Source organism: Sphaerodactylus townsendi, linkage group LG16, assembly GCF_021028975.2.
Source record: "Sphaerodactylus townsendi isolate TG3544 linkage group LG16, MPM_Stown_v2.3, whole genome shotgun sequence".
Lineage (NCBI taxonomy): Eukaryota > Metazoa > Chordata > Lepidosauria > Squamata > Sphaerodactylidae > Sphaerodactylus > Sphaerodactylus townsendi.
The window spans coordinates 14,464,859-14,489,482 of record NC_059440.1 but is presented as its reverse complement, the minus strand read 5'-3'; the positions used below and the strand labels follow the sequence as shown (position 1 = coordinate 14,489,482).

Here is a 24,624-nt window from a genome sequence, read left to right as displayed (position 1 = left end):
GGGCAGCTGGTTTGCTTCTTTTGGGGGGGGGGGAGCTTCCCACACTGCAGGGAAGTCCTTTGGAGAGGGAATGGGGCGTGGCCATGCTCCCACTTGCCCGATCCTGGACTGGTTTGTTACATAAGAACATAGAGAACAAGCCAGCTGGATCAGACCAGGGGAGTCCATCTAGTCCAGCTCTCTATTTTCATGATGGCCCACCAGGTGCCTTTGGGAGCTCATGTGCAGGAGGTGAAAGCAACGGCCTTCTGCGGCTGTTGCTCCTGAGCACCCTGGTCTGTTAAGGCATTTGCAATCTCAGATCAAAGAGGGATCCAAGATTGGTAGCCATAGATGAACTTCTCCTCCATAAAATCACATTTGAAGCCCTTTTTAAAACTATCCAGGTTTGTGGCCATCACCACCTCCTATGGCAGCATATTCCAAACACCAATCACACGTTAGCATTGAAGAAGAGTGTTTCAGCTTTTATTAGTCCTAATTCTCCCCCCCCCCCACCATTTTCAATAGATACCCCCCAGTTCTAGTATTGTGAGAAAGAAAGAAAAATTTCTCTCTGTCAGCATTTTCTACCCCATGCATAATTTTCTCAGCATCAATCATATCCCCCCCTCGGCCGTCTCCTCTCCAAACTAAAGAGTCCCAAACGCTGCAGCCTCTCCTCATAGGGAAGGTGCTCCAGTCCCTCAATCATCCTTGTTGCCCTTCTCTGCACTTTTTCTATCTCCTCAATATCCTTTTTGAGTTGCGGCGACCAGAACTGGACACAGTACTCCAAGTGCGGTCCCACCACTGCTTTATATAAGGGCATGACAATCTTTGCAGTTTTATTCTCAATTCCTTTCCTAATGATCCCCAGCATAGAGTCTGTATTACATTGTCAGTGTTGGCCAATAAAGGCATGGCAGAGTGGGAAAGGAAATGCAAAGCTACAAACCTGGTCTCTTGGAGAGCTTGGAGTTTAACCCCCCTGGAATTTAACCCCCCCCCCCCGCAAATTATAATTGTAACTGCAGAGAATAATTTGTTACTATTGGAACCAGCAATTAGAACTCCCAAGAAAATGGCTCATGAACTGGCAGCTGCAGAGAAAAACAAAACGAAACGGGTGATTTTCCCTCTTCCATTTCTTGCTGCTGATGTGAGGAAAGGTTTTCTCAGTTACATGCAAATTGTTCCAGACTATTAGGTCCTTTTCCCCCCCTTAGGAAATGGCATGTTGTTTTAGAGGAGGGGGAAATTATAGGGTTACGTTAAAATAAAAATAAATGGTTGAAAGACCGAAAGAAGGAGAATGGCGCCAACTGCCAGCGTGCGTATTTCGAGGATGCTTAAAAATGGCTTGCTTTTCTGCAGTTGGGGGTAAAGAAAGAAATTAGAGAATCCAGATTTGGGGTGGGGGGGCTGAATGCTCCCAGAGGTGGGGGAGAGCTGCACCAATACATTTACTCAAGTGCACCGTGGGGCATGCCAGGGCACAGAGCTTGGAGTTACAGCACCCCTTTGAGTGGCATAGCTTTATTAAGCTCTGTGGAGGGTGTCCAAGTGGCGGGGCTGTTTTTTCTTTCTACCTGCCTTCAAGAACTGGATGGAGCTGTTAAAAGGGGAAATGACTTTTCTTCTAATGGGCAAGCACCCCTCTTCCTGAACCCGGTGTTCATTTTAATTTTTTGCATTTTTATCTTTTTAAAAAATATATCAATTGTTCTATGTTGCCACCTTGAATCAGTTTCTTGAAGATTCGCCAGTCTTTATGGAAGAATGACTGTACCTTACCTCCAATGAGTGTGCCTGTAAAACTGTGTTTGCGCACTCCTACTGCTGGGTGACCTTGGGCTAGTCACAGTTCTTTGGAGCTCTCTCAGTCCCACCACCTCACAAAGCGTCTGTTGTGGGGAGAGGAAGGGGAGAAAGAACTTGTAGGCCTCCCTTAGGTCTCCTTACAGGACAGAGATTGGCATTATAAATCCAAAATCCTACTCCTGCTTTCTTCTTCTTCTTCTTCTTCTTCTTCTTCTTCTTCTTCTTCTTCTTCTTCTTCTTCTTCTTCTGCTTCTGCTTCTGCTTCTGCTTCTGCTTCTTCTCCTTCTTCTCCTTCTTCTCCTTCTCCTTCTTCTTCTCCTTCTCCTTCTCCTTCTCCTTCTCCTTCCCCTTCTTCCCCTTCTCCCTTCTCCCTTCTCCTCCCTTCTCCCTTCTCCTCCCTTCTCCCTTCTTCTCCCTTCTCCCTTCTTCTCCCTTCTTCTTCTTCATTCTAAGCAGTATATACAGGGCTGTCCACCACTTCCAGATTGAATTTTTTTTAGATAGGCTATTGTGGAGGCAATTATGTTTCCTTGCGATTTCCCTTTAAAAAAATCATTGTTTAAAAACATCTTGTTTTAAAAAGGTAGTGAAAAGTCCAGCTTATAGGAAAACATCTGAAAGCAGGAGGTGGGCTAAATAGGGGCAATTTGGAGTAAAGGGTTGTACCGCATGAACCATCTCATGATAAGGGTGATGTATTTCTTCCCCTCTTCAACTCCCCCATAAAATAAAGTGAATCTAAAGAGATGGCTGGATAACCCATTGGCTTAGTCCTTGCATATCAGTTTGGAGTTTCCATGTTCCTCTTTCCTCTCCGTATCACCAGGTGTAATAAACAGACAGGCATCCCGGGGACTTGGTAGTCTGTGATATCGGTGGCGGTGAAGTCCTCCTAATGAGAAATCTGATTGCCGTTTTTGGGCACCCTTTTGATTTATAGCTTCTCCTCCCAACAGATGGGAAAAGGCCTTTCTCTGATTTAAACATCCTGAGTGCTTCTTTGGCAAAGCAAATAATTTCTGTGCCTTGTCAGATTGGTTTTTTTTTGTTTCTGTTTTAGAAATGGGTTTCCAGGAAGAATGGTCGTGTTTGTACATTTAGAGGGGAAAAAAATCTTCTGGGGGCGTGCGTACGTACATGCTTGTTTTTCAAATGTTCTGCTTACATTTCCCTGTTGCTATAAAGTCCACAAACTTAGAAAATTCCACCCCAATAACATTGGCAACGCTAAGCACTGCTTGCTTACATTTGGGTTTTATGATACTGGTGAATGGAGGGGTATGGAAATTATTCACCCCTGCCACCCCACCAAAACCACTCCAGGTTTAACAAGGTGATTTCTGCAATAAAGGGCATGATGACTAGACTTACAAACTATCACATCTACCCTCAACTGTCTGCACTCCATCAAGCCATGGGGGGAAAAATGGGAGGAAACCCACAACACAGGGTCATGACACTCTGGGAATTACCCCAGTCTCTATGATCTTTACCATAGAGAGTGCCACTTTGAGGGAAGGAAGAGGCTCCAAAACACCCCATGGCGAACGTTGCATCTGCACATTGAAAACAGCAGAAACTGTACACTGTGTTCTGGATTATTGCTCCCTTCATAACGAGGCCAGAACAAAGTTCATCTCAACCTTATTGTTGGGCGTAGAGTGCTGGACAGACCAGCGGAAGACAGTTTATCTCTTAAACAACGAATCCAGGGACAGAGGCATAGCTCCAAGGGGGTGGGAGGGTGCACAATGCACCGGGCATGCGCCTCTGTGGGAGCATGGCAAGGGTGTGGTGAGGGTGTTCCGGGGGCGTGGCGGGGGCATTCTGGGGCAGGATGGGGTGGAGGATACACCACTGCACTGGGAGCTTTTTCCCCTTGCTACGCCTCTGTCCAGGGATGCTCTAGAGAGCAAGGGGCCAGGTTTTTGTATATGGTTGTAAACAAACTATCTTAATCTTGCTTTGCGTTTTATTTTTTAATTTTTGTATTGATTTTAAATCTTTTTAACTTATGCCATTAAAGGTTAGCTGCATCTACCATAGAGAGTGGGAGAATTCCTAGAGGGGCATGGGCTATGGGTCTGTGCCATCACTTCCAGGTGATCAACCAAAAGTGACATTTGTCATTCCAGGAAGTGTTCACTTGCTGGGCCTCAGGGGTGGTCATAATGATTCTGAGGCTCTGAGCAAAAAATCCAAGATGGTGCCCCAAAAAATCAGTGGTCCTCTACTGTGTCTACTTCCTGCCTCCAAGGACCAAGCAAACCTCTGTCTGTGTGAGGTGGGCAGGAGCTGCGGCTGCAGTCAGAAGCTGGCTTCCAAAGCCATGAATGGTTTGGGTGTGAGTGGCCATTGTAGCTGAACTGGTTGCCCAAGCCTCACATGTGGGTGGCTGCTGTAGCCGAGTTGGCTGTTCCCCTTTGTTGGGGACAGCATGGGACCCGAGACAGCTGCCCCTGCTTTCTGTTGGATAAGGCAGACACTGCTGTGTCTGACAATGGGGGGGGGGGGGTGCTTTGGTTCCTTTGGTTTCCTTGTGTGCTTCCTGGTGGCATCTGGCTGTGAGTCTTCTGATCCAGTTCCCAAGGATGTAGTGCAAATTCAAGACCTATTATTGGAAAAGAACTGGAGCATTGGACATGGAGTGAATAATTGGACGTGGAGTTAATATGATCAATTGAGATGTTTTGAGCCTTGATCTTGATCTTGAGTCTAAGTTAAGAAAAATGTAATAGAATAATATTAAAATGATAATGGTTGGGATCCAGCCAGCTTTTTCACTCAATCTTATCCAATTCTCCTTTTTTTCTAGAGCTCCTGTCCTATATAGCTGTAATTTATGCAGTCCCATCCATCCCCCTCCAATCCAGAATACTCTTTCTGGGTGGTCCTCCACTTTTCACTACTTGGATTTATGTGATTCTTTGTGTTTTCTGTTTACATTTTTTCCTATTTTGTAAAGAGAAGGGTGGGGATATGAAGAGACCCACAGCCTTGGAATTCCAATATCTGACCTTCTGCTCTTTCTACTGACCTGCTGAATTTTTTTCCAAAACACATAAGCAAATTCTGTCCTATGACATTCTTCTTAACGGGAGAAGCAACTTGAGGGATTGTTCCGAAGGGGAAAGTATTTGATTGCTGTTGTTTAAAATGAACGAAGCAACACCAATCTAATTTTTAAAAAAACAACAACAAACCTTTGGGGGCAGATGGACACTTGCTCAAGACACTTGCTCAGTGCCTTGAGCAAGTATAAGTTGCTGGATCATTCTGTAAAAATAGTTTAAAAGGTCAGAGGGGAAAAGCTGACTCCTGGTTCATGTTTGAACCTTCTGAACAGTTGGGGGCTGCAAATATGTGATCATGAATGAATTGTCATTCATTTTTCGCAAAGTGCAAATTTGCCAGTTTAAGGCTTAATTAGGTTGTTTTCTTTTCAGTTACCGTATGAACAGTGTTCTGTCAGAGTGTTTGGATCTCAATGATTGTTTTCTGCTAATAGGTGTCTGTCATCTCTGTGTTAAATAATTCTGGGCTTTTTAATAGCAGCTCAAGACCAGCATTCCCTGGAGTCAGTAGCTAAGTTCTGTTGACTTTCAAAGCTGGATGGCTGGACTCTCTGGCCTTTTATGCAATCACTGCTTAACCTGCAGTTCTTTGATTCACAGTGGGTTTCCCCCCATGATTTCTTGTTTACACCTGGGATTCTCCTGCTGCATAAAATAAACAGACAAACTGCCCTTTTGATCCTTCTGCAGTAGTGGCTGGAAGAGTGGGAGAAACTTCTATTGTGTGGGTGGGAGAAGATGGGGAGGAGTGAGAAAACCCAAAGAAAGCAAAATGCATGCTGATTCCTTTGACTCCCTTCCGCACACACAAAATAATGTGTTTTCAAACCACTTTCACACCTGTTTGCAAGTGGATTTTGCCATTCCGCACAGCTTCAGAGAGCACTGAAAGCAGTTTGAAAGTGCATTATTCTGCATGTGTGGAATGAGCCTCCCTGAAGAGAGTAAAAGTTGCATTTTCAGAGATTTTGAAAACTATGGAGATTCTCTAATCTGAAAGCGCGATGACTACCGGAGAGTGGGAAATGAGTGCAAAACCGAGAATCCAACCTGAAGGAAATGTCCCCTTAGTGTGAAGGAGACCACAACTGTATCAATGGCCTCTGTCTCTTCTCCCTCTTCTCTTTCCTCTTCCTCAAAATTTGTTACAGTTCTTCATAAAACTTGTTATAGCAAAAATGTCACAAACTAGAGAGAGTCTTTATTTGCTCATAATGTAGAGCTAATTAGTTTTTAGGGAATGGCCACAGATAGTCACTCTGCAAACTTAGGTAACAAAAAAAAATTCTCCAAGCCTCAGTTTCCCCACATATAAAATGCTACCATCAAGCCAGTGTCTCATAAGGCATCCTTTTAGGATGTATTTCCATTCTTGTATTTGGTTTATTTATACCCTGCTCTTTCTCAGCAAACTGGACTTAGGGCAGCTGCACCCAGTGGGACCATTTGAGAAACTTTGGCGCATTCCGCACATGCAGAATAATGCACTTTCAAACTGTTTTCAGTGCTCTTTGAAGCTGTGCGGAATGACAAAATCCACTTTCAAACAGTTGCGAAAGTGGTTTGAAAACGCATTATTTTGCGTGTGCGGAAGGAGCCTGGGAGACAGGGAGAACAATCTAGAAACCTTCTCGTATCCTTCTCCTTCAAGACTGTATAGATTCTCTCCTACCCTAAATCTGTCCTCCCCAGGCGTTACACCCAAAATCCCTAGGAATTTCCCAACCCAGAGTTGGCAACCCACCTCTCTTTGCCTCTGCAGAGAGTATTTCTGCACTGTCAGGCTTGGGAGTTTTGCCTGGGAGAGCTTCCTAGCATGGCCTTGAGACACGGAGCTGAGATAAACCCTCTCTAGAACTAAATGCGGTAACGGCTAATCTTGCCCCTGTCACCTGGGTCTTGCGAGAAGAAAAGGAGCTTTGCTGCCCTTGGCAGCCGTTGGCAAAACACAGACTCATTGTGCGCTTTCTTTTTCTGATCACAAATCCTCTCTGAAAAGCTTTCTGGTCTCTTTGCTAAGAACTGGCTGGAAACACAGAGGCTGGCTTTCTACACCTTGTTCCCTTTCACATTGGCCCACAGACAGGGTGCTGGGCATACTGTTATTTAAGAGTTATTTATACCCGGCTTTTCTCTCTGTTGAGGACCACAAACGGTTTATCGCATTGTTCTTCCCCACCTCTGGTTTATCTTTGCAATAGCCACCTTGAGATATAGGTGAAGCCAGGGGTCCTCAACTTTTTTAAAATGAGAATTTGTATTTATCATTATTATTATTATTATTAGTAGTATTAGTATTAGTATTAGTATTAGTATTAGTATTAGTATTAGTATTAGTAGTATTAGTAGTATTAGTAGTATTAGTAGTATTAGTATTAGTATTAGTATTAGTATTAATTGTAGATTTCACAGCTGCCAGATCTTTAGCTGGTTGTTGGCCTTCATTACCATTCGAGCCTCACCCAGAAGCCTAGGAAGTTGTAATGTATCGGCGTAGTATTCGTGCGGATCCCAGCAGGGCTGCCTTCTGAATTTGACAGATGTTAATTTTGTCAATTCGAAGATGTTTCAAGTGCTGCCCTAGTGTTTTCGGGATGGCGCCCAGCGTGCCGATTACCTCTGGGACGACCTCAGCTGGTTTGTGCCATAGACGCTGAAGCTCGATTTTCAAATCGCGGTATCTAGTGACCTTCTTGTGTTCTTTTTCAGTGACCCTGCTGTCACCGGGGACTGTTGTTGTTGTTGTTGTTGTTGTTGTTGTTGTTGTTGTTGTTGTTGTTGTTGTTATAGATTTCGTAGACTGCCTCATCCCGGAAGGGCTCTAGGTGGTTTACAACACGTAATATCTAACAATTAAAACATAATTACAACCCTTAAAATCAATAGCAGCATACAAAAATTCTAAAACAGAGGCAGCTTAGATCCCATATGGGTGGCGCCCAGGCCCATATCCGGGAGGGGCAGCAATGCCAAGAGATGGAACCAATATGAGGCATTGCTAAAGATGACAACATACAGCAGGGGCCTCACCAGGGGCAGCCAATCCGCGGCCAGCCTCTCCAAAGGCCTGGCAGAACAGCTCAGTTTTACAGGGCCTGTGGAACTCACCAAGGTCCTGCAGAGCCCGAACAGCTGGTGGGAGAGTGTTCCACCAGGCAGGGGCCAGGGCTGTAAAGGCCCTGGCCTGGGTAGAGGCCAACCGCATCATTGAAGGACCGGGGACTTCCAGCATCTCCGCTGATAAGGAGTGCAGCAGCCTATTCGGGACATATGGGGTAACATTTTACACATATGACATTTTACACACATATGACATTTTACATATCTAAATAGCACATACATAGAAAGATCCTGATCTAATACCCCTCCTTCCTATAATTATAATACTAAATGAAATGAAAAGAAAAAGAACACCTACACAACCACCTACATATATATATGTATATATATATATGGTGACTTCCAGCTACCTCACTAAGAATGCAAGCATAAATCAACTTCGTGCTTATAATTAATTATAATTATTCGTGCTTATAATTAATATCTACTTTTTTCATTTTTAGTCTTTCTTATAAAGTTGTCTTAATCCAATCCAATTTCATTTATGTCTTGAATCATTTATGTCTTGAATCATTTATGTCTTGAATCCTGCCGTTGTTTCTGTTTCTTTATGTTTTCAACAAGTAGTCCACAACAGATTTCCAGTCTTTAAGAAAACTGTCCAAATTCTTGTCTCTCATAACTGCCGTCTCTGCATACTCTGTGACTTTCAAGATCCAGTCTTGTTTTTTGGAATTTTGCTGTCCCTTCATTTGTATGCATATAAAATCCTTGCTGCAGTTGTCATGTACACAAAAAGTCACGTCAGTCAGAGGCGTAGCAAGAAGTGAAAGCGCCCGGTGCGCAGGTGTGTCCACCGCCCCTGGAATACCCTGTCCCACCCTGGAATGCCCCCGCTACAACCCCGGAACGCCTCTGTCATGCCCCCGGAACGCCCTCACCACAATCCCACAGGGGTGCGCGCTGCCCCGTCCCCTTGGAGCTATGCCTCTGGCTTCAATCCCATATCAGTCCTCAACTTTTGACAGCTTGTAGGCGACTTGGGATTTCTGATTCGGGGAGGTCGAGCCAGCTATAAAATGGCTGCTTTGGTAGGCGGAGCCAACCACAAAACCACAGAGAGTGAGGTTATGCAGAACTCTTCGATACGACAGCCAGAAGCTCCGTTTAACCGGATGTCTTTTAAAAAGAACATATTGCCGGAAAATGTTTTCCTGCATACACACAAAATAAGTGTACATATTGAGCTAGCCAAGAGGACGTCATCTGTCTTCATTTTGCACTAATGGAATGCACTCATGCAAAAAGAACAGGGGAAAAATTCTCCTCCTCCTGGCTTTCATTTTGAATGAGCACTTCTCTGATCAGCCAAGTCATTTTCGGCCTGCACGGTTTCTTGCACCAATGATAGTTAGTATTGAAGGGCTGTTGAGAGCTCCTTGCGGGTGTGTAACAGACGTCATTTCCGCACAGCAGAAATAGTCAATTGATCACACAGAAACTAAAGATGTTTTCAAAACGTTTCAGCCAGGGAATCATTTTAAAGGGGGTTGATTTATAATGTCTTGAGGCTGTAAATAAAACATTTTGGGGGTAAAGACAATGTGGAGAAAACATTTTATTTCCTGTCTCACAATATTTTGTGCTGAAATGGCCCCAACCTGTCACTTTAGCTTCTACACTAAAATCATATGGTGAAATGCTTCTTTGGGGTATCCAAATAGGGTTGGAGAGCGGGATTTCACTCCTCTACACACCTCCTCCTCAGGATCAGCGGAAAAATAAATACCGGAAGTAAGGAAGATGATACAAATTAACACAAGTTGTCAAATGTCTTTTCTTGGCAATGAATATGGAACAAGCTGGTGCAAAGCCTCAGACTTTCACAGGTGACCATATGGATCTCCTTGTAGCAGCCCACGTTCTCATGCCAAAGATTTCTGAGCTCCACCCCCTTCCCTGTTGACAGCTCCACCATATGTTATATTTTAGACTCCTTTTCTCTGCAAATACCCCTGTGTGCCATTGAATGAAAGGCCACGGAAATGGGATAAGAGGAGTAAAAAATAATTGGCCTGCCATTGATGGTTCAAAACATACTTGAGTGGCTGCAACATGTGAAATAGGAGATGATGCCCTGCATACTGTCTTACTGGTTATTGACTTATTTGCTTACTTTGTTTATATTCTACTGTTCTCCGCAGGGGAGACCTAAAGAAGCTTATGATGTTTTCCTTTCCTCCATTTAGACTCACAATGACAGTGCAACCTAATGTAGGCTGAAAGAATGTGACCGGCCCAAGGTCACCCAGAGAGCTTTACTGAAAGAGTGGGGATTTAAACCTCAGTCTTCCAGCTTCTAGCCCCAGACTGATCACCACACCACACTGGACCTCTGATCACTACACCACACTGGACCTCTATGTGCTAATGTGTGTGTGAGGAAAGGCATCATGAAGAGATTTAATTTCTAGGGATTCTGTGGTGAGAGTTACCCCCCTGAAGAATAACAGTGACAGAATCTCATGTTAACCGACAGTTTAACAGGGTGGCTCTCCAAAGAGTGAGAAAATGTTCCAGGCTGAGGTACCAGAAAATAAGAATTTTCCCTATTTGTTTATTTGAACTATTTATATCCCTACCTTTCTCCTCCTCATCTCAGGACCCAAAGCAGGTGATAAAAGTATTTATTACTATTACTTCTTCTTCTACTACTACTACTATTGTTTAATTGTGTTTAATATCACAGCTGCCAGTTCTTTAGCTGGTTGTTGGTATTTCATTACAATTCAGAGGCCTAGGACCGTGGTGGCGAACCTTTGGCACTCCAGATGTTATGGATGGTGGGGGGGGGGGGGGGTGGGGGGGGGGGGGGGTGGGGGGGGGGGGGGGTGGGGGGGGGGGGGGGTGGGGGGGGGGGGGGGTGGGGGGGGGGGGGGGTGGGGGGGGGGGGGGGTGGGGGGGGGGGGGGGTGGGGGGGGGGGGGGGTGGGGGGGGGGGGGGGTGGGGGGGGGGGGGGGTGGGGGGGGGGGGGGGTGGGGGGGGGGGGGGGTGGGGGGGGGGGGGGGTGGGGGGGGGGGGGGGTGGGGGGGGGGGGGGGTGGGGGGGGGGGGGGGTGGGGGGGGGGGGGGGTGGGGGGGGGGGGGGGTGGGGGGGGGGGGGGGTGGGGGGGGGGGGGGGTGGGGGGGGGGGGGGGTGGGGGGGGGGGGGGGTGGGGGGGGGGGGGGGTGGGGGGGGGGGGGGGTGGGGGGGGGGGGGGGTGGGGGGGGGGGGGGGTGGGGGGGGGGGGGGGTGGGGGGGGGGGGGGGTGGGGGGGGGGGGGGGTGGGGGGGGGGGGGGGTGGGGGGGGGGGGGGGTGGGGGGGGGGGGGGGTGGGGGGGGGGGGGGGTGGGGGGGGGGGGGGGTGGGGGGGGGGGGGGGTGGGGGGGGGGGGGGGTGGGGGGGGGGGGGGGTGGGGGGGGGGGGGGGTGGGGGGGGGGGGGGGTGGGGGGGGGGGGGGGTGGGGGGGGGGGGGGGTGGGGGGGGGGGGGGGTGGGGGGGGGGGGGGGTGGGGGGGGGGGGGGGTGGGGGGGGGGGGGGGTGGGGGGGGGGGGGGGTGGGGGGGGGGGGGGGTGGGGGGGGGGGGGGGTGGGGGGGGGGGGGGGTGGGGGGGGGGGGGGGTGGGGGGGGGGGGGGGTGGGGGGGGGGGGGGGTGGGGGGGGGGGGGGGTGGGGGGGGGGGGGGGTGGGGGGGGGGGGGGGTGGGGGGGGGGGGGGGTGGGGGGGGGGGGGGGTGGGGGGGGGGGGGGGTGGGGGGGGGGGGGGGTGGGGGGGGGGGGGGGTGGGGGGGGGGGGGGGTGGGGGGGGGGGGGGGTGGGGGGGGGGGGGGGTGGGGGGGGGGGGGGGTGGGGGGGGGGGGGGGTGGGGGGGGGGGGGGGTGGGGGGGGGGGGGGGTGGGGGGGGGGGGGGGTGGGGGGGGGGGGGGGTGGGGGGGGGGGGGGGTGGGGGGGGGGGGGGGTGGGGGGGGGGGGGGGTGGGGGGGGGGGGGGGTGGGGGGGGGGGGGGGTGGGGGGGGGGGGGGGTGGGGGGGGGGGGGGGTGGGGGGGGGGGGGGGTGGGGGGGGGGGGGGGTGGGGGGGGGGGGGGGTGGGGGGGGGGGGGGGTGGGGGGGGGGGGGGGTGGGGGGGGGGGGGGGTGGGGGGGGGGGGGGGTGGGGGGGGGGGGGGGTGGGGGGGGGGGGGGGTGGGGGGGGGGGGGGGTGGGGGGGGGGGGGGGTGGGGGGGGGGGGGGGTGGGGGGGGGGGGGGGTGGGGGGGGGGGGGGGTGGGGGGGGGGGGGGGTGGGGGGGGGGGGGGGTGGGGGGGGGGGGGGGTGGGGGGGGGGGGGGGTGGGGGGGGGGGGGGGTGGGGGGGGGGGGGGGTGGGGGGGGGGGGGGGTGGGGGGGGGGGGGGGTGGGGGGGGGGGGGGGTGGGGGGGGGGGGGGGTGGGGGGGGGGGGGGGTGGGGGGGGGGGGGGGTGGGGGGGGGGGGGGGTGGGGGGGGGGGGGGGTGGGGGGGGGGGGGGGTGGGGGGGGGGGGGGGTGGGGGGGGGGGGGGGTGGGGGGGGGGGGGGGTGGGGGGGGGGGGGGGTGGGGGGGGGGGGGGGTGGGGGGGGGGGGGGGTGGGGGGGGGGGGGGGTGGGGGGGGGGGGGGGTGGGGGGGGGGGGGGGTGGGGGGGGGGGGGGGTGGGGGGGGGGGGGGGTGGGGGGGGGGGGGGGTGGGGGGGGGGGGGGGTGGGGGGGGGGGGGGGTGGGGGGGGGGGGGGGTGGGGGGGGGGGGGGGTGGGGGGGGGGGGGGGTGGGGGGGGGGGGGGGTGGGGGGGGGGGGGGGTGGGGGGGGGGGGGGGTGGGGGGGGGGGGGGGTGGGGGGGGGGGGGGGTGGGGGGGGGGGGGGGTGGGGGGGGGGGGGGGTGGGGGGGGGGGGGGGTGGGGGGGGGGGGGGGTGGGGGGGGGGGGGGGTGGGGGGGGGGGGGGGTGGGGGGGGGGGGGGGTGGGGGGGGGGGGGGGTGGGGGGGGGGGGGGGTGGGGGGGGGGGGGGGTGGGGGGGGGGGGGGGTGGGGGGGGGGGGGGGTGGGGGGGGGGGGGGGTGGGGGGGGGGGGGGGTGGGGGGGGGGGGGGGTGGGGGGGGGGGGGGGTGGGGGGGGGGGGGGGTGGGGGGGGGGGGGGGTGGGGGGGGGGGGGGGTGGGGGGGGGGGGGGGTGGGGGGGGGGGGGGGTGGGGGGGGGGGGGGGTGGGGGGGGGGGGGGGTGGGGGGGGGGGGGGGTGGGGGGGGGGGGGGGTGGGGGGGGGGGGGGGTGGGGGGGGGGGGGGGTGGGGGGGGGGGGGGGTGGGGGGGGGGGGGGGTGGGGGGGGGGGGGGGTGGGGGGGGGGGGGGGTGGGGGGGGGGGGGGGTGGGGGGGGGGGGGGGTGGGGGGGGGGGGGGGTGGGGGGGGGGGGGGGTGGGGGGGGGGGGGGGTGGGGGGGGGGGGGGGTGGGGGGGGGGGGGGGTGGGGGGGGGGGGGGGTGGGGGGGGGGGGGGGTGGGGGGGGGGGGGGGTGGGGGGGGGGGGGGGTGGGGGGGGGGGGGGGTGGGGGGGGGGGGGGGTGGGGGGGGGGGGGGGTGGGGGGGGGGGGGGGTGGGGGGGGGGGGGGGTGGGGGGGGGGGGGGGTGGGGGGGGGGGGGGGTGGGGGGGGGGGGGGGTGGGGGGGGGGGGGGGTGGGGGGGGGGGGGGGTGGGGGGGGGGGGGGGTGGGGGGGGGGGGGGGTGGGGGGGGGGGGGGGTGGGGGGGGGGGGGGGTGGGGGGGGGGGGGGGTGGGGGGGGGGGGGGGTGGGGGGGGGGGGGGGTGGGGGGGGGGGGGGGTGGGGGGGGGGGGGGGTGGGGGGGGGGGGGGGTGGGGGGGGGGGGGGGTGGGGGGGGGGGGGGGTGGGGGGGGGGGGGGGTGGGGGGGGGGGGGGGTGGGGGGGGGGGGGGGTGGGGGGGGGGGGGGGTGGGGGGGGGGGGGGGTGGGGGGGGGGGGGGGTGGGGGGGGGGGGGGGTGGGGGGGGGGGGGGGTGGGGGGGGGGGGGGGTGGGGGGGGGGGGGGGTGGGGGGGGGGGGGGGTGGGGGGGGGGGGGGGTGGGGGGGGGGGGGGGTGGGGGGGGGGGGGGGTGGGGGGGGGGGGGGGTGGGGGGGGGGGGGGGTGGGGGGGGGGGGGGGTGGGGGGGGGGGGGGGTGGGGGGGGGGGGGGGTGGGGGGGGGGGGGGGTGGGGGGGGGGGGGGGTGGGGGGGGGGGGGGGTGGGGGGGGGGGGGGGTGGGGGGGGGGGGGGGTGGGGGGGGGGGGGGGTGGGGGGGGGGGGGGGTGGGGGGGGGGGGGGGTGGGGGGGGGGGGGGGTGGGGGGGGGGGGGGGTGGGGGGGGGGGGGGGTGGGGGGGGGGGGGGGTGGGGGGGGGGGGGGGTGGGGGGGGGGGGGGGTGGGGGGGGGGGGGGGTGGGGGGGGGGGGGGGTGGGGGGGGGGGGGGGTGGGGGGGGGGGGGGGTGGGGGGGGGGGGGGGTGGGGGGGGGGGGGGGTGGGGGGGGGGGGGGGTGGGGGGGGGGGGGGGTGGGGGGGGGGGGGGGTGGGGGGGGGGGGGGGTGGGGGGGGGGGGGGGTGGGGGGGGGGGGGGGTGGGGGGGGGGGGGGGTGGGGGGGGGGGGGGGTGGGGGGGGGGGGGGGTGGGGGGGGGGGGGGGTGGGGGGGGGGGGGGGTGGGGGGGGGGGGGGGTGGGGGGGGGGGGGGGTGGGGGGGGGGGGGGGTGGGGGGGGGGGGGGGTGGGGGGGGGGGGGGGTGGGGGGGGGGGGGGGTGGGGGGGGGGGGGGGTGGGGGGGGGGGGGGGTGGGGGGGGGGGGGGGTGGGGGGGGGGGGGGGTGGGGGGGGGGGGGGGTGGGGGGGGGGGGGGGTGGGGGGGGGGGGGGGTGGGGGGGGGGGGGGGTGGGGGGGGGGGGGGGTGGGGGGGGGGGGGGGTGGGGGGGGGGGGGGGTGGGGGGGGGGGGGGGTGGGGGGGGGGGGGGGTGGGGGGGGGGGGGGGTGGGGGGGGGGGGGGGTGGGGGGGGGGGGGGGTGGGGGGGGGGGGGGGTGGGGGGGGGGGGGGGTGGGGGGGGGGGGGGGTGGGGGGGGGGGGGGGTGGGGGGGGGGGGGGGTGGGGGGGGGGGGGGGTGGGGGGGGGGGGGGGTGGGGGGGGGGGGGGGTGGGGGGGGGGGGGGGTGGGGGGGGGGGGGGGTGGGGGGGGGGGGGGGTGGGGGGGGGGGGGGGTGGGGGGGGGGGGGGGTGGGGGGGGGGGGGGGTGGGGGGGGGGGGGGGTGGGGGGGGGGGGGGGTGGGGGGGGGGGGGGGTGGGGGGGGGGGGGGGTGGGGGGGGGGGGGGGTGGGGGGGGGGGGGGGTGGGGGGGGGGGGGGGTGGGGGGGGGGGGGGGTGGGGGGGGGGGGGGGTGGGGGGGGGGGGGGGTGGGGGGGGGGGGGGGTGGGGGGGGGGGGGGGTGGGGGGGGGGGGGGGTGGGGGGGGGGGGGGGTGGGGGGGGGGGGGGGTGGGGGGGGGGGGGGGTGGGGGGGGGGGGGGGTGGGGGGGGGGGGGGGTGGGGGGGGGGGGGGGTGGGGGGGGGGGGGGGTGGGGGGGGGGGGGGGTGGGGGGGGGGGGGGGTGGGGGGGGGGGGGGGTGGGGGGGGGGGGGGGTGGGGGGGGGGGGGGGTGGGGGGGGGGGGGGGTGGGGGGGGGGGGGGGTGGGGGGGGGGGGGGGTGGGGGGGGGGGGGGGTGGGGGGGGGGGGGGGTGGGGGGGGGGGGGGGTGGGGGGGGGGGGGGGTGGGGGGGGGGGGGGGTGGGGGGGGGGGGGGGTGGGGGCCAGCATGCCCAATTGGCCATGCTGGCAGGGGCTGATGGGAATTGTAGTCCATAACATCTGGAGTGCCAAAGGTTCGCCACCACTGGGATAGGGTTTGGGAGAGTCCCAGTGGTGGGATTCAAATAATTTAACGGCTGGTTGTTTACAAGCACCATTTTAACAACCGGCTCTGCCGAAGTGGTGCGAACCGACTGAATCCCACCACTGGAGAGTCCCCCTTCTTCTCCTTTTCTCCTCCTCCTCCTCCTCCTCCTCCTCCTTCTTCAATGGGGTATAATGCCACATAGTCCGTCTTCCAAAGCAGCCGTTTTCTCCAGGTGAACTGATCTCTGTCACCTAAAGATCAGTTGTGATCCCAGGAGATCTCCTGCCACTACCTGGAGGTCGGTGACCCGACCTGCCAGATTTGGACCTTCCTCTGAGTATAATTGTGGGAGCTTTGGACAATGCCGGCCAGAGACAGAAGGCACAGAAGCGATTCGGTCTTCTCCAAACTGCATCTCCCCCCCACCCACCACCATGTGCCGCTTCTCATTTTTCCTCCTTTTCCTTCCCAAGGATGAATGTAAGCAATCTGTTGCCATGGCGATGACAACTATCCCGTCACCCAGGAAGCGCAAGAATAATGCCTGGCTTTTCTGTCAGCAGCAGCCATTGTCAGCTTCCTCAAGTTTTATTGTCATGCTCACACTAAAGCCTAACAAGATCTTCCCACTCCCAAATGAGCTGCTGAAGAGCGTGTGAAGGAAGCACCGTTGTTTCGTTTTTCCAGAAGCAGAAATATCAGCACAGCCTCCAAGATTTCAGACATGCTTTCCTTAGAATTGCAAACTCTTGAGTTGGGAAATTGCTGGAGATCTTGGGTGAATCCAGGGGAAGGGGGGCTTTGGAAAGGGGGGACCTCAGCAGGGTTTAACAACATAGCCCCCCCCCCTCAAAAAAAGGAGGAGGCGGCCACCTTTCTCTCCTGTAAGGAGACTCAAGGTGGCTTACAAGCTCCTTTCCCTTCCTCTCCCCACAACAGACCCCTTGTGAGGTAGGTGGGGCTGAGAGAGTTCCCAAGAACTGTGACTAGCCCAAGGTCGCCCCACAGGAATGTAGGAGTGCGGAAACACATCTGGTTCTCCAGATTAGAATCCACCTGCTCTTAAGCACCACACCACGCTGGCTCTCAAAAGTAGTCCAGGGGAATTGATCTCTGTCGCTTCATCAGTTGTCATTCTAAAAGATATCCCGGAACGATTTGGAGACTGCTACTACTTGGAGTCCAGAGGTCACGATGCTGTAGGGTTGCTAGATCCAGGTTAGGAAAGCCCTGGAGATTTAGGGATGGAACCTGAAGAGATCAAGCACATTTGTGGGGCATAATGCCATAGAGTCCACTCTCCCTGCGCGCCCAGACCTATTTGCCTCCGAATGGTATCAACTTCTCAAATCAAAAATTTACTCAATAGGTTTATTACTGGAAGATCTCTGTATGCTGACACCCAGAGAGATTTTCCAAACCTTGAAAAGTAGACTTCTAGAACAGGAATATCATATCTTGTTGGGGCAAGCAAATAAATCATGCTCACCCCGCTCTGTCGGAATAATACTGGAACAGGGGCACATAGCCAAATATCTTGAATTATTAACTGAACCCCAACAGAGATGGATTATCACAAGGGCCAAATCCAATACCTTCCCATCAGCCATTGCAAAGGGTCGTTACTTATCCATCCCTCTCCAGGATTGGGTTTGTCCACACTGTAAAAATCAAGTGGAGACTCTTGCTCACATTATTCTTGACTGTCCGAGATATGTGGGCATCAGGAATTTCTCTCCCAGGCTGGCCCTAGACAAATCTGAAAATGATTCTGACTGTTCTGTTGTGGAGCTTCTGTTAAACAACACAGATGTCGTGCTCTTGGAAAAAGTAGCAAAATTTCTTTTACAAGTGACAGAACTTTCTAAGTAATGTATACTGCTATATACAGTCTTCCTGTCTGCGCTTTGAATGTACTCTTGATTTGTATTTCAAAAATGTCTGGCAACGCTCTAGAACCTATTTTTAAATGCCAAATTAAGGTTGTTGTTGTTGTTGTTGAGTCCACTCTCCCAAGCATCCATTTTCTCTAGAGGGACTATCTCTGTAGTCTGCAGATAAGCTGTAATTTAGAGGGATCCCCAGCATGGGAGTATCTTGCAGGGGGGTCTCGGGACCCGAGTGCCACTCACCTCGGTCACGTGGGGGGCACACTACCAGATTGCAGTCACAGTTTAACCTTTCCATAATGCATGTTGTTGGTTACATTTGCTTCTGGAAGACGCATCCCCCAACCCCCGTTTTCTGGGTAATTTTTGGTTGATTATTGCTTATACATGCAATTAGGGTAATTGCATCTGATTATGCAAATGAGCCTCATTGTGTAATTAGAACATGCAACGTTAAACTGTAGGGTGTTCTCTGCGTTCCCTTTCTCTCTCTCCTTTAACCTCTTACACCAGCTACATTAACCTGGAAGGCGGCTAGTTATGTTCTTTCTTGGTGACTTGTTTCTGAGCTCAGAATCCCAGGTGACCCCATGTTTGTTTGCTTGTTTGAAATGCAAAGATTGCCATCAGGTTATAAATGTGACTGGACAGACCTCAGGAACTGGTTTGAGCCAGTGTAGCTGGTGAACACCAGGAGCTGGTGACCGGGGTTGGGATTGTTAGGAAGCTGCATTATCAGATTTTGGTACTGTGTAGCAACGATCGTAGCGGAAAGATTTTGGGCTCCAACCTGGTGTTGTAAGACCTTATACTCGAGCCTATATCTTACCTAGGGCTGTCAGCTCTTGGTTGTGAAATTCCTGGAGAACTGGAGTGGACGCTGAGGATGGCGAGGTTTCGGGAGGGAAGAAACCTCATGGGGGTATAATTATGGAATTTGGAGCCCCGCTTCCAAAGCAGTGACTTTCTCCCAGGGAGCTGATCTGTATGGTCTTGAAATCACTGGGATGTAGTGGTTAAGAGTGGTGGACGCTACTCTGGAGAACAAGGTTTGTTTCCCCACTCCTGCATGTGAAGCCTGCTGGATGACCTTGGGCTAGTCACAGTTCTCTCCAAACTCACTCAGTCCAAACTCTCTCAGTCACAAGGTGCCTGTTGTAGGGAAAGGAAGGAAAGGGGGTTGTAAGCCACTTTGAGACTCCTTAAAGGTACGGAAAAGTGGGGTATAAAGTCCAACTCTTCTCACCCTCCCTTGGCATGCATGCCCCCATTGTATGTGGAGACACTAATTCTGCCTCTTCCTCAACTCAGTCCCTGCCAAAGAGTCATAGAACAGCAGGTCCCACTAGCTGTCACAGGCCCCTGGCCACGCACATGCTCCAAGTGATCAGCACCAGCTTCTACGAGCAGAGGACAAGAGAGTCACACCTACAATTCCTAGTGGTGGCAAGTTCTCATTCACCTGGGCAGGTGATCAAGCAGTGGAGATTGGGAGTGCCAGCTTCTCTCAGTCTATGTCACAGCCTCGCTTGAAATGGGCCTTGAACGTCAGCATCTTCCCAAAGCCCCCAAACTCGGGACGAGCCCTGTGTCCAACGAAAGTTGCAGTGTGTGTGTTCACCTTCATATCCATCATATAGCAACAGCTGCGTAGTGTTAACCAGCAAACACAGCTATAAACAGCAAGAAAATGCCGCTGTTTTTAGTACTGCTCGGGGGGGTTTCTCCTTAACAGATGCTCTGCAGGGACGGAGATGAATTGTAAACAATTATGGACTAGAATCTCGGAGGGGAAGTTGGTTTTTATTTTGGAACAGCTTCATTTCCTCTTTGGCAGGACCTCAGAATATTAGCTTAACGCTCCCTCCCTGGTGGATTGGCCTTCACAAGGACAAAAATGTGTTTTTGGTCTCGGAGAAGACGATAACGTTAGCAATAATAATGGTCTGTGATTAATTTTAATGACGGTTGTTAGCGAAATGTTCCCCTTCCGTCGGCTCCTTCCTATTCTGAACCAGCTAGGGACGGATTGCGACTCAGTGGCAAAGTATCTGCTTTGCATGCAGAGAGTCCGAATCTCTGGCATCTCCAATTGAAGCAACTGGATAGATTTGATCTGAAAGATCTTTGCACGAAATCTGGCAGAGCTGCCGCCAGTTCAGGTAATCGACAAAGATCTGATGCAGTAGAAAGGAAGCGTTCTGCATTTGTGCGAAGATGTATCAATTAGCAGGTCAGACTAGGATCAGGGAGATTTGGGTTTAAATCTTCACAAGTGTTCGTGTGACCTTGGGCTGGCTGAAGTCTCTCGGCCTAGCCCGCCTCGTAGTGTCGTTGTCAGTTAATTTAAAGATGGCCTTTTATGCTGCCTTGAGATGCTGGCAGAGAGGGCAGCATTTGAAATGTGAGAAATAAAATCCTCTTCCTTTTGAGTGTCTGCTAGTGCTACATCTACAAATGTCATTCCAAATAATTTCATTTTTTTTCCCTCTTGAGATTTATTTCAAGCTGAGCTTGAAAGTTCAGCCGGTTTTTGCGACTGGGCGTATACAGAAGGCAGCCTGTGGGACAGAACTCGGCCATTCAAAACAAATTTGAGGCGTACAGAAAACTAGCCTATCAAGGAGGAAGCCGCTACCATAGTGTTTTCCTTCGTTGGAGGCGGTTTTTTATATTTTATGATTTTTTGAAAATGTGATGCTTTCCCTTCTCTGCTTTCTAAAAACAGATTGAGAATCCAACACTGTGCAGTTTAATGCAGATGCAAGGGGGGGAAGCCGGTTGCTCCAGAACTTGTGCAGAGAGATTGTCACGATCGCATTTACAATTTCAAGATGCCCCTTTATATTTTCCTGATTTGAGGATCTGGCAATTTGTGAATTTGCCCTAAGATCACGTGAATTTAGTACAAGAATAAAGCTTAGTCCTCAAAATGGTGCCCACCAACCCCTTTCCTAGTATCCAGCAAGAGTTTTCAGAAAGTGGGATTGGCCAGGTAGAGCAATTGCCCATCCAGGCTTCTGAGTGACCACTAGAGATCTGAGTTACCACTAGAGATCCAATTGTTTGGGCAGATTAAAGTAACAGCTTCAGTGGCAACTGCCACCACAGTTTTATTCTGGGGCATTTGGGGGATGGGTCAGAACTGGTTTTGCAAATGAAATCCAGAGTCTGTCATTGATTGAATCATAGACCTGACGGTTTTTACATCAGCGACTCCCAAACCCTTTTAACTGGACCTGGTGGGTGTGGAACCTGGGACAGCCAGCAAGCAATGCTAATGCTTTTCCAGTGATCCACAAACCCTCTCCTTAACTAGAACTACCTCTACTGAGTCAATCCAAAGTCAGTGTTGTCAATTCTGACTGGCAGAGGTTCTCGGAGTGTTTGGTAGAAGTCTTCCATATTCTCTGATTTTTTAAACTGGAGATGCCAAGTATTGAAACTGACATATTCTACATGAGAAGCAGGCATTCTACTATTGAGCTACAAGCTGGGACTGGCAACCCCTGAGAACAGTGAGCAGAGGTGTAAAAAAAATCAGCACCACATGATGGTTCAATATCACTTCTAAGTGCAAAACATCACAGCCTCAGCAATGCTGCAGGAGTTTCCCAGATCTCTGTGGTTTTATGGGGAGATTGCTACAGCATCGACCTGTGCCGTGAGCTACAGTTGGCATTGTGGTGTTACGTGATGCCAATTTTTCATCTCATGTTGCTCCTGCTGGTCCACAGGGCAGCATAGTGGGGAGCTGGCAGCCCTCGCTGTGATCTCGGACTGTTAGAGAGCAATCAGCTTTTACAAAGAGCATTTGATTAACTGACACGACAATGTTGTCATATCTCCCCATTATGAGAAATTACTGACATTGCACGTTGGTTTTGTAATACAAGAACGTTCGGGTTTTTTTCCAGGGCATGTTGTCCTTTTCCACTGAACGATTCTTCCTCCTCCCTCTTCGTGCTCCTAATATATATTAATTTGAAATTTTATTTTAAAAATATTTAAAAATATCCCTGCATGTTGACTGGGACGTCGGAAGCAGAAGTCCCTTTTTGCCCAATTTGCGAAGATTTATGTTTTGAGAGTTGGATGCAGAAATGGCTTGCATCTCCTCCTGTTTAATGCCGCTCGCATAAACAGTGCAAGAGGTCATTAAAGCTAGTCCTCCATTCCTTTTAGAGCAGGCATAACATAATTCTTGCAACTTTGTTTTCCCAGAGGACTTATAAATTGTTCTTTCAAATTGGAGAGGGGTAGAAAGGGGTAGAAAGGACATTGTGGACCATGGGCCAATTTCTGGTGGGCCACTGGTGGGTTGATGAGTCACCTGCTGGTGGTCAGATGTTCCTCCAGCTCAGTGATGGCGAACCTTTTCAAGACCGAGTGCCCAAATTGCAACCCAAAACCCACTTATTTATCACAAAGTGCCAACATGGCAATTTAACCTGAATACTGAGGTTTTAGTTTAGAAAAAAACAGTTGGCTCAGAGGCATGTGTTCCTCAGGAGTAAGCTTGGTGGTAGTCGGTGGCTTTGCTTTGAAGCAACCATGCAACTCTTCCAACGGGTGAATCACGACCCTAGGAGGGTTTACTCAGAAGCAAGCCCCATTGCCAGCAACCGAGCTTACTCCCAGGTAAAGGATTGCGCTTTAGTTCTTCCCATGAAAATCAGTGGGGTTTAACAGCGCTTAACAGGGTTACCTACACTGCTTCCCCAAAACTAGGTTTTAGGTTTAATGCAGAACACATCCTTTCTACTGCATCAGATCTTTGTCGATTACCTGAACTGTCAGCAGCTCTGCCAGATTTCGTGCAAAGATCTTTCAGATCAAATCTATCCAGCGGCCCAGGGCAGCCTAAATGTGGGGGAGGGGCACTCTGTGCGTGCCCACAGAGAGGGCTCTGAGTGCCACCTCTAGCACCCATGCCATAGGTTCGCCACCACTGCCCCAGCTTTACAAACAAGCATGTGGATTCAAAATCACAGTTTGGTAGGTTCAATTAGTATGAAGTGCAGCAACGAGATGCTGATAATTGGGACTGCATCTCTGGTTGCCAAAAGGGTCTGGGGATCTTCCAGAATTACAACTGATCTCCAGACTATATATATCTCAGTTCCTCTTGAGATGACGGCTTTTTTGAGGAGTCTATGTGCTAAGGTCCCTCCACTATCCAACCTGCGCCCACAGACTCCGCCCCCAAATATACAGGAATTTCCCAACCAAGAGTTTGGTCATTTATTTACAACGTTTTCCTGCCACCTTTCTGCCTGTAAAGACCACAAAGGTTGGCAACCATCACATATATTTCACATGCCACTGCATGTAGCCTAGTGGTAAAGGGAATGAGTTGTAACGTGGCAGGTCTCCAGTTCAAATCATGCCTCTGACATAAGTTCATTGGGCAGCTTTAGGGCAAGTTTCTTCTTCTCTGCCAATGACCCCATCTTAAATGTGGGCAATAAATGGGGGCCGCATCTCAAATGTGGGCAATAATCCTGGTTTATCCTACAGGGTGTTGTAAGGATTGCAAGAATATAACGTATGGGAAGTGTTTTGAACACTGAATGTTTGGGTATCAATATCCCATTGGACAGGAAAGTGGGTAAAAGGAGAAAGCCGACCATCCAGGACTGAAGTCACCATATTTCTAATTCAAATTACAGCAACAGCTTCACAAAGTGCTCTGCCGTATAAACCGGTCCCTTCCCTTAGTGTTTTCCTATATCCTATAGGAAGGGCTTTCTTGGCGACTTTGCTCATCAAAGTGAACAAATGTTATTCTGCAGTGAAAGTGCTGATACCTGCGGTGCCATTTGGATTTTGCCAGCTACGAAGAATCCCTCCCCATCCCCCCACCCCCATTGTCTATTGAGGCTTAAAGACTGAAGTTTAATACTGAATTATGAATTCTGCTGCATTAGGCACCCATATAACATACAAGACACAGATGAAGTTTAAAACCTCAGGGAATAAAGAAATAAAAGAGGCAAACAGATACCAGAGAACAGAAGCGCAACGATTATGTAACGTCTGAGGCATCTTGTTATATAAATAGAACAAATGCTAACTGTTGTTTATATTTGAAGCTCATACTCATATTCAAAGAATAAACCTTCTTTCCTTCGACAGCGTCCACAACTCAATATGACGAGGTTTTAGGGACCTAGCCCAAAAGCCGATACGGATGCTAAATATGTTTAGGGGGAATGTTTCTTTCCAGCAAGTTGCTTTCAGCGGCCTCCCCTGAAGTTCTTCTATGCATCGTGCATGATTAATTTGTAGGATTCTCTGCCATAGAACGTGACAATGACGTTAGCTCCCAGACGGTTTAGGCCTTTGAAGGTTGATACCAAAACCTTGACTCTGATTTGGTACTCAACCTGGAGCCAGTGCGCCTGGTGGAGCACTAGTTGTATATGTGTTCTATATGGGCATCCAATAATGTGGAGAGTAAAGACAGGACTTTACTTGGTGGCCCCAAGATTGTGGAACAATCTCCCACCGAGGTGCATCAAACATTGTCTCTATATACATTGGTAAAGATACCCTGGCTGAAGGGATGGTTTCCCCCTTTGGAAATTTCATGACTTTTAATAGGTTTTTAGGAATTTTAATAGGTTTTTAAGGTATTTTAATAGGGTTTTTAAAAGGAATTTTAATAGGCTTTTAGGAATTTTAAACTGGTTTTAATGTGTACAGTCTATAATTTTATTGTGTACAGGTTATACCTTATGTTGTAACCCGCCCTGACACCTTTGGGTGTAGGGCAGGATAGAAGTGTGTGTGTGTGTGTGAGAGTGAGTGAGTGAGTGAGAGAGAGAGAGAGAGAGAGAGAGAGAGAGAGAGAGAGAGAGAGAGAGA

At 54.7% G+C, this 24,624-nt stretch overlaps 1 protein-coding gene across 1 annotated transcript in view; it reads right to left on the bottom strand.

The window, feature by feature from the left end:
• CAMKK1 (calcium/calmodulin dependent protein kinase kinase 1) overlaps positions 1-24,624 on the bottom strand; it is a 250,022-nt gene that overhangs the window by 213,075 nt on the left and 12,323 nt on the right. The window lies entirely within an intron of this gene.